Raw genomic sequence first — 10,184 nt, 5'->3', positions numbered from 1 at the left:
TCCTCATTGACAGCGGAGCAGGAATTAATATACTCAAACGAAGATGCGTATTACGACCAAGAATAACAAAAGAACGGAAATTCTCGATGGGACACTCTAAATTTAAAACCAACGAACACGCTTTGATAAAACTATTTGGCAAAACTCTAGAATTTTTTGTGGTAGAAGACAACTTTCCAATTATAGAAGATGGCATACTCGGTTTGCCAGCCCTATCTAAATTCAAATTTGAACTCTCGAATCAACAATTAAAACTTGACAATAATATACTTTTATTGCAACAGGAAAACGACGTACCTCCAAAACAAGCAGTGTCAAAAACAGTCTACCTGGAAGGAAAACCGACAACGATATGCTTTATCAATGGTGGTGAGTGCCCAGCCAAAATGACTAATTTTATCGAAAATTCAAATACGTATGATCAAGTCTCCACGTTTAAAGATTTAGTTAGACTTTCGCATATAGAGAAAACCCTCCGTGAACCAATCGAAAAGATATTGCTGTTCTACCTCGACGTATTCAATCTAGAGACCGACTTATTACCATGCACTAATCTTGCTAAACACACAATAACGTTAAAAGAAAATAAAATCATTAACACAAAATCTTACCGACCGCCTGAATGCCATAAAGAAGAAATCAAACGACAAATGGACGAAATGCTACAAAAGAACATTATAGAACCATCTGATTCTCCTTACAATTCACCAGTCTGGGTAGTACCAAAAAAGGCAGACGCCTCAGGGAAACAGAAATGGCGAATTGTAATAGACTTCAGAAAAATAAACGAACTAACTGACCAGGACGCATATCCATTACCTGACATAGACGACATACTATCCCAACTAGGCAACGCAAAGTTCTTCTCAGCCCTCGATTTATCCTCCGGATTCCACCAAATCCCAATGGACATAGACTCTAAAAAGTACACAGCATTCTCCACACCACAAGGACACTATCATTACAATAGGATGCCATTCGGTTTAAAGAATGCACCTGCAACATTTCAACGCATGATGGATACCGCGCTAAGAGGACTCATAAATAAACATTGCTTCGTATATTTAGACGACATTATAATATTCGGACAGTCGATTGAAGAGCACAATAGCAACCTCGCGATAGTATTGCAACGCCTACGCGAACTCGGACTCAAAATACAGCCGGACAAATGCGAATTTCTCAAACCAGAATTAGAATATCTTGGACATATAGTCACCGCCGAAGGTGTAAAGCCAAATCCCAAAAAATTAGAAGCCGTTAGCAATTTCAAACAGCCACGTAATCCCACAGACATCAAATCGTTCTTAGGACTAGCAGGTTATTACCGTAAGTTCATCAGAAACTTTTCTAAGATCGCGAAACCATTGACCGAACTTACAAAAAAGGAGACACCATTTCATTGGACAGATAAAACCCAGGAAGCATTCCAGACATTAAAAAACAAACTCTGTTCATCACCCGTACTAAAATTCCCAGACTTTGCGAAACCATTCACATTAACGACTGACGCCAGTAACGAAGGTATAGGTGCAATCTTATCACAGGACGGACATCCATGTTGTTATATCTCGCGAACTCTAAACCCACCGGAACGAAACTATTCCACTACAGAAAAAGAACTTTTAGCAATAGTATGGGCCGTGAAACGCCTCCGACAATATCTGTTAGGACGGAAATTCCTCATCCGAACCGATCACCAAGCACTAAAATGGTTACAGAATTGCAAAGACCCCTCATCACGCTTGATGAGATGGCGATTAAAACTAGAAGAATACGAATACGATATAGAATACACGAAAGGAAAAGATAATACTGCAGCCGACGCACTATCTAGAATACATGTTCTGACCAGACGACGCGAAAATTTGAACATAGAACTCGATAAAAAATATCACGATTGGGAAAAATCTACCGACGCGTTACCCAAAATTCTCAAAATGACTCCGAACCGTAAATCTTTCTATCAATTATCCAAAACAGAGCTAGGAAATTACGACAGAATCGAATGGTTAACTAAATTAAACGAAATTATTCATATAAACGAAAAGATAGGTATAGGCGACGACAGTTTCACAGAGACCGAAAAGAACGCGATCAAACAAATTTTACTATTCCTGAACGACACCGTAAAAGAATTAAATTTTGCATGGGAACCAATTCAAACATATAGCAACGAAGAAATAGACTAATTATTGAAAGAAAATCACGATTTAGTAGGACACCCCGGTATACAAAAGACATACGACCGAATTCGTGAACGGCACAGAGTACCAGATTTGATGAAACGTATACAACAACATATAGAATCATGCGACACCTGCCAAACATCTAAAACTACACGTATCAGACCGCGCGAAGAACCTTGTATCACCGACACACCCCTCGAACCAAACGATAAAATTGCTATGGACTTATTAGGCCCACTGAAAAAGACGAAAAAAGGCAATCAGTACATTCTATCCATACATGACGAATTGACAAAATACTTAATACTCGTACCACTAAAAACTCAGCAAACGGAAACAATTTGGAACGCACTCTTGAATCATTACATTTACATCTTTTCCACTCCAAAAAAGATATTAACTGACCGCGGACAGAATTTTATATCTAGTTTAATGCAACAGTACGAAGACGCGTTCAAAATCAAACATATCAAAACGACATCCTTCCACCCACAAAGTAACGGATCGTTAGAACGGACACACGCAGTAATAACAGACATGTTAAAATCGATACAGCGAAATTCGGATGAAGAATGGGACGATCAACTTAACTTTGTATGCCTTGCATATAACACAATGATACACGACTCTACTGGTTACACGCCATTCGAACTCACATTCGGACACCAAGCCAATCTTCCCTCCACAATATCCAAGAATCCCCAACGCACATACGCAGACGAAGTCACGTTCCACAAAAAGGAATGGGACTCTAGACTCCGACACGCTCGCGAAACATTGATCAAAAGTAAACAGCGATATCAGCGCGATCAAAAACGTAAAATTATAAAACCTCAATCAGTTTTCAAAGAAGGAGACTCTGTTTTAATACATAACGATCATAAAAGGCATAAACTTGATGTGGAATGGTTAGGACCGTACACGATTGATAAAGTACTCCATACTATCTGATTCAAGACAAAAAGATACACGGTAATCGTTTAAAACCTTACTTTCCAGGTCGACGCTCCTCTTTGCCGGAATAGTATCCGCGCAAATAAATATTACACCATTAGAAGGAAACTCTGTATTCGTAGAAAACATAGGAAAAGGATATTTATACAGCGACACTGCCAATGTAATAGTAGGATTAGACACTAGCGACATATACGAACAGATAAGCGCAATAGAATCATATAAATTAACAATAGACTCACGTGCAATCAGCAAACAATACGTCGAAGAGTTAGGCGGATTACAAAATCGCATCAATAACCTAAAACAACTCGCAAAACACTTGAAAGCGTTAACACATACCCGGAGCACACGAGGTTTGCTTAACATCATAGGTTCCGTATCGAAAAGTCTGTTCGGGACTCTCGACGATGATGATCTTACGCTCATAAACAAAAATATGGACAAACTATTCGATGATAATAATAAAATCAAGACCATAATAGCTAATCAAACAGCACTTATTAGAAAAATTGTAAACTCAGAAAACCTAAACCACTTAGAGAGATCATATAGTGATATATTAAAATTACAACAGCAGGCAAATATCGATAGATCTATGCTTAAGATGATCATGAAAATCGACACCGCGATGCAAACTTTACACTTCCAATTAGATGAAATACTTAACGTCATGATATTAGGCAAACAAGGAATAATTAGTCCACAAATACTTGACCCCAATGAATTCATAGAAAATTACGCCAAGGCAATAGGTAGCCAGATGTACAACACCGCGATTTCTGCCAAAACCGAACATTTTCAATTCATACTCGACATCAGTGATCTTAAAATCTTCACAATAGATGACAAAATATTTTTCAAGATCATAGTACCTTTAGTCTCTAACACAGAATGGAACATATTACAAGTATATCCTATCCCGAGTAAAAGAAATGGAGTATTTTTGGCTCCAGTAGTCGAACATCAGATATATTTAACTTCAGGTCTTTCATTTATAAACGCTGATATCGAGTATTTCAACAAACTTTGTAAGAATCGAGCCGGAACCACTATATGCAAACAAACACTACCAATCCATGACAGAAATTCAAGAACCGATTGTCGCAGCGAAATAATAAATTTCAAACCACACATTGAACATTGTCAAATAACTGTACTTAAGATTGAAGACATTAGCTTTATACCGCTCAAAACTAGCAACTGTTACATTGCGATATCAGCAAATCCGATAGAAATAGACACAATTTGCCAAACGAAACATACCTTACAAAAACTTGACAAGCCTTCCATCATAAGAGCTAACACTTCTTGCGATATATTGTACAAAGACGAACACATGCGTATAGGCGAAACAAAAAACGAAGTCATATACGAAATCAAAACAAAAACCCTAGCGCTCAAAACAAACGATAGTTTCACTCATCTATTAGATAAACTCGAGCGAGCACCGAAAATAATAGATAATTTACAAGGCTATAAAACAACGATCGATAAAATAGGCGACGAGATAGAAACTCTTAATTTCGAACACAGAATTAAAAATATACAGTATTGGGGACTAACCACGCTCCAGATATTAGGGTACATAGCATTAGGCATACTAGGTGTATATGGATTAAACAAAATAGGGGTATTCAAATGCATCAGGAAATGTATACCGAACAAATTATGTATCAATTTATTTTGCTGCCGAAATGAAACTGTAATCAACAGCCACAATGCGACAGCCCCACCAGTACCACTCACCCTGGGCTCAACACCCAACATCTATATTCCAATCAACACATACCACTCAGATGAAGAGGAGGAATCAGCTGTAATTTTCAAGCCACGTCAAGTCCGATTCCACAAAAGTCTTCTGAAGAAAACTTGAGGGATCAAGTTCAATCTAAGAAGGGGGGAATGTCACAGACGAAATTCGAGCAACTGTATATAACAAACCGAAATTCCGAACGCCTTATCGCGTGTGACCGTCCGGTCAGCACCCGTTCTCAGCCGCCTGAGTGGCATTCGATCACTCCAGCCGTTCTCCGAATTTTACACTAAGTATAAACAAAACCTTCTCCCACTCCAACGAATGGAAGAATATAAATGCTCCCTTCAAAATCATCCAGTCATTCTAAAAAAAAAATTCTTAACTAATCCAAGTATCGAAAGTGTATCATCGCGAACCGAAAAAATTGTATAAATTGAGTAAAAAATAAAAAGAATTTAATCTCCTTTTCGGAAATTAACAAGTTCCTTATTTTTACCTTAATTTTACACGACACGGGCATCGTTAGATCTTGCAACTTCATCTGCAGCATGGAGCGGAGGCGACTACCGTACGCTCCCGGGGATTCAGTCTCCGACGGTCGTTCTCTGGATATCCTTATTAACGCCGAAGCGGCTGTCTCTCTGCCACCAAAACGCGAAAGAAATTGTTCCTTAAACGTTGGCCAGGTAAGCTTTCCACCGCGCACCATTTGTGATAGCCAATGCGCAGCAGAACCCCTTAGGGCGCGATTTAGAGCGGAAAGTAACGCACTATCTTGCATCGGGTGGTCTTTCAAAATCAGATCAGCATGAGAGCACCACACGGATGGATCGGCGCCCGCGCCTTCGGGGTCAAAACGTGGTAACGTTGCATCCTTAGATTCCGTACTCGGTCTTTGCTCCCCCGGTTTGTGCGCTAGCGTCTGAATTAACTCGCGCATAAGGACCATTTGCTCTTGTAGCACTTTAAACGGTTCTAATCCCACTTCTAATGTCGGATCACGATTCGAATTTTGGGCGCGCGACGACTCTTCATGTGGACTAGCCATCGTTTCACAAAGCCGAGATTTTATTTACACGTATATACAGGTCTATCACTAAGCTTAACAAATAATAAGTACGACTAATAATAAGTCTAACAAACACTAAGCCTAATGAATAATACGATCTACGAATAATTAAATTAAATAATACTATTAGCAATGTTTGAGTTCAAACGAATCCACGGTCACCGGGATAACTCCTTACTAAGCGAAACTAACTTAGACGCAAATGCGATCGTCGAAAATGCTCGATGTATCACTCTCCAAGGCAATCGCAAGAATGCCAGCCTTGTGGAGATTTTTCTCCCTGTACGATTGCATTTTGTTTTCTATATCCGTTTGGAAGCATCGAGAAGGTTCCAAACGCCGTTGCTAGGCACACTCGTTGGAAGCATCGAGAAAGTTCCAAACGCCGTTGCTAGGCAGTTTCTGCCTGGAGTTTTGATTACTAATACAATGTATGTCCCATTGCATCGGCACCTCCGAGGCAACATCACACGTGGCTCGGCCCGCTCTCGAGGCCGCATGCCGCCACAACCACATTTCTCGGAAAACACATACAACCACTCCAGACCTCCGTTAGATAAAACATCCATCCCGTGACCGTGGCTACGTTCAGCGACCGATTGTCACCTCGAACCCAATCTCACTTATTACAAATCTTAAGCAATTACAACTATAATAAAGTCTATGCTAAGGTACTAGAGGATGTTCCCAAAATTTCCAAGGAAAGGCTTCGGCTTTCCTTTCATCTCCGACATATATATATATATATATTTATGTTGTGTGTCATTTTAATATGGCTAATCTTTTGTAATTCTTGGATTGCGTTATTTATTATTTTGAGTAGTTTATTTTATAGAGTATTCGATAATATAAATATATATATATATACGTATTCATATGCATATTTCTCTTGGCAGTGTAGTATTCATACGAAATGAAATGTCAATTATTTATTTATCCTTTACCGGAATGTAGGCTAGTTTTAAGTATGTATCTTAGATTATCGGTTTGATAGATGTCGCACACATATATATATTTCTGACAATGTAACCTTCATTTCTTTAATAATACAATATTGTATGTTTTATGTATTCGTTAAACTATTAGTTTTTGACTTCATGTATACTTATATTTCATAAATTGATAATATTGTATTTATTACATAGTATTGGAAGCACTGTCTCTAATATTTACTAGGCTATTACATGTTCGGCATATATGTTTATACTTATATGTAACTCTCCAAATTGATTGATTGAAATATATTTATATATATATATATATATATTCCTGGCGTTTCAATTATTTTCCCCTTTTGTAGTTATTCTTATTTCCTGGTTTATTTAGAATTGTGTGTATATGTATTTTGTTTATTGGTTGGATCCGTTAATCGCCCTCGTTTTGTTAATCCTTCCTTTCGTTTCGTAGTGCCGTGTGTTCGTTTGTGCATTCAAATCCTTATTCGCGTGTTTTGTATAGAATGGTTTTCTTGTTCTTGTTACGGCGCGTGCGGAGCGCGGGACGTGACACCCCCGCCCTTGGAGTTCAAATTTCCAAAGGAAATTTGACTGATGGTATCTCCGAGTTCGCTCAAGGCGGACGTAGATGTCGTTGGTAGTTGAGTGACTACCGGTGTTATCGATATCCCTTGAGGTTGTGCTGTTTGATCATCGATATTTCGTCTTCTTTTGAGGTATAGTAGCGGGTGGGTGACTGAGCCGCATATTGCTCCTAATAGGGCGATTCCACATTCGTAAGTTTCACGTAACTGGTATCCGTGTGCGGCTATATCTATTATTGTTTTGATTAGTTTAAATATTGCGAGTATTCGAAATATTGATGCACTGACAGTTCCAAATTCCATAAAACCAGTCCATAAGCTTGATACGGTATTTTTCGCTATTGTCGTTAATGTGTTTTGTCCATCATTCCCAGGATGTTTACTGTTCCAGGGACGATTGTTTTTCCTGTTGCTCCTCTGGCCAATGCGTTCAAGACTGCAGATTTTCTGCCGGGAACATGACGTGGTCCCGTAGTGCATCGAGGTCTTTTGGGTATATATTCCGCTCGTGGCCAACGACGATGGTGCTGAATATCGCCACGTTTGGCGCACGTCCGGGCGGAGTTCCTGTGGTGCGATTCCTTTGCCAAACGGGTAGTTGCGAGTAGCATTTTGTTGTATGTCGTACCTTTACTTGTACCGGAATGCATTTGACTATATGGACCGCTTCTCCTGCGATCAAAGCCATGTGTCCTGGGTTTTGGTTATGGTGTATGCAAATTCGTCGGGCGGTAAGTTTGCCAAGCTTAAAGCGTTCTCTATTAGTTTCTTCTGTGTGGTGTATCTTTGTGTCAGTGTATCATGGTATAATGTTTTCATTTCTCGAGTTTATCAGAAATAGGAATAACCTTTTATAGAAAAAGAAAATTTTATATTTATATATATTATATTTTTTTCTTTCCTTTTTTTTCTTCTTTCTCTGTTTCTTTTTTTTTGTTTTTTTTTTATTGTTAAAACCTTTGTTTTATTTTAGGTTTTACGTACTTGTTATCAGTGAAAATAAATATTATGAATACTACTTGGATTGTAATTATATACATATATGCGTACGTATTGGTAAGTAGTATAAATGAGATTTGTTTTATTGTTATAAATATATAAGTATATATCATCAATAGGAATAAATATCACAAATGTACCTTGTCTTCGAGTATATATATATATGTGCGTGCAATGGTAAATATGACGGTTTATTTTTAAGAGTCACTTGCATTATCAGTGGAAGTGAATGTTATAAATATCGCCTACTTTACAACATGCGTGTATATATATATATATATAAGTGAAAATTATATGCATAGTTATAAATATTGTTTGTTTACAGGTGGATAGCATCAGTATTTGGTTTCGTGAGTGGCGTACAAATACTTTACAGTTCCACTGTGTGGATTGCTATTCATGTTCTTCCATCCGTCGTTCAGAAAATGGTTGATGAGTTCGCCATCAGTTCTGTACACACATATAAAAATAGTTAATGTATATATGTAGTATCGTGAGTGAGAGGCCTGGGAGTTGGCGGGTGAACCGCGTGGAATGTCGCGAGAGCCGAGGCGTTTGTTTTTGATCGCGTAGTTTTGGAAAGAGGAGACCTACGTGATCTTGGCCACGAGCGGTTGCCAAGGGACGGGAGAAAAGGAATCAACAAACAGAGTTTGCGAGTGGCGTTGCCGAGAGAGTGTTGATTGCATTTTGTGAAAGTCGAGTCGTTATCTAATTATTTAGTTGCGCTGTTTTCTGTACGTTTGGTGTGAATAGTTCAGGTTGAACAACAATCGTCTTTTTCTGTCCGATTAACATCTGTATTATCCATTCCTTGTAAATATATTATATCACGATATTACATTTTTGAGGGCTCGTCCGGGATTGGACAAGACAGAAAACGAAACGGTTTAACAGAGCTATTCGAGCTAGTTGTGAATTTACCGGTACGCGGTGCGATAAAAGACAATATCGTTGACTGTTTAAGTTTGTGTAGTGTGAAAAATGGCAAACGTTGGGGACGAACGATTGTCGGGTGAAGAGGGTTCGACGCTGGAGGAGCTGAGGAGTAAGCTCGCGCGAATGAACCTCCCTATATCTGGTGCGAGGTCAGTGCTGATTGCAAGGCTGAATCGGGCGTGTAGGGCTGGACAATCGTATCCTAAGGGATCGACGGGCGGTGAAGAGCTAACCGGTCAACGAGATTTAGGAAATGTACAGAGAGCTGAGCGTGATTGTAACGAAGATGAAAATTTTGAGAAAATGAATACGAAGGAGTTGAAGGAGCGCCTCGCTAGTTTGGGTTTAAAAACGACGGGAAGAAGAGTAGAATTACGCGCACGGCTACAAGCGGCCATGGATGGTAATGACATATCGTCGGAAGAAGAAAGCGACGACGAAAGTGAGTATGAAGATGACAAAAAAAAAAAAAAAACGCAAGAGGATACAAGAGAGGTACGCGAAGGGTATATCAGGACCGTGATGAATATTGTCGAAGGGCATGTGTTGGTTCGACACTGAGTTTTAGAGACGTCGAAGATGCATTGGAGTCGTTTAGTGGCAACAAAGGTGAAAATGTCGAACGATGGTTCGAGTCGTTCGAGGAAGTCGCTGATACGTGCATGTGGTCGGATGGGCAGAAGGCAGTCTACGCGAGGAAGCTGCTGAAGGGATCAGCGAAAATATTTGCGAGCT

General features: G+C 39.2%; 1 long non-coding RNA gene across 1 annotated transcript; it reads left to right on the top strand.

Annotated features, from left to right (window-relative positions):
- Positions 1 to 7,711: 7,711 nt before the first annotated feature.
- LOC126873562 (uncharacterized) lies at positions 7,712 to 8,960 on the top strand. Its single transcript, XR_007692451.1, has 3 exons — positions 7,712 to 8,242; positions 8,485 to 8,567; positions 8,836 to 8,960. It is a non-coding gene; the product is annotated as an uncharacterized LOC126873562 (long non-coding RNA).
- Positions 8,961 to 10,184: the final 1,224 nt, after the last annotated feature.

Source organism: Bombus huntii, chromosome 2 (genome assembly GCF_024542735.1).
Source record: "Bombus huntii isolate Logan2020A chromosome 2, iyBomHunt1.1, whole genome shotgun sequence".
NCBI lineage: Eukaryota > Metazoa > Arthropoda > Insecta > Hymenoptera > Apidae > Bombus > Bombus huntii.
This window is presented reverse-complemented; position numbering and strand designations above follow the sequence as displayed.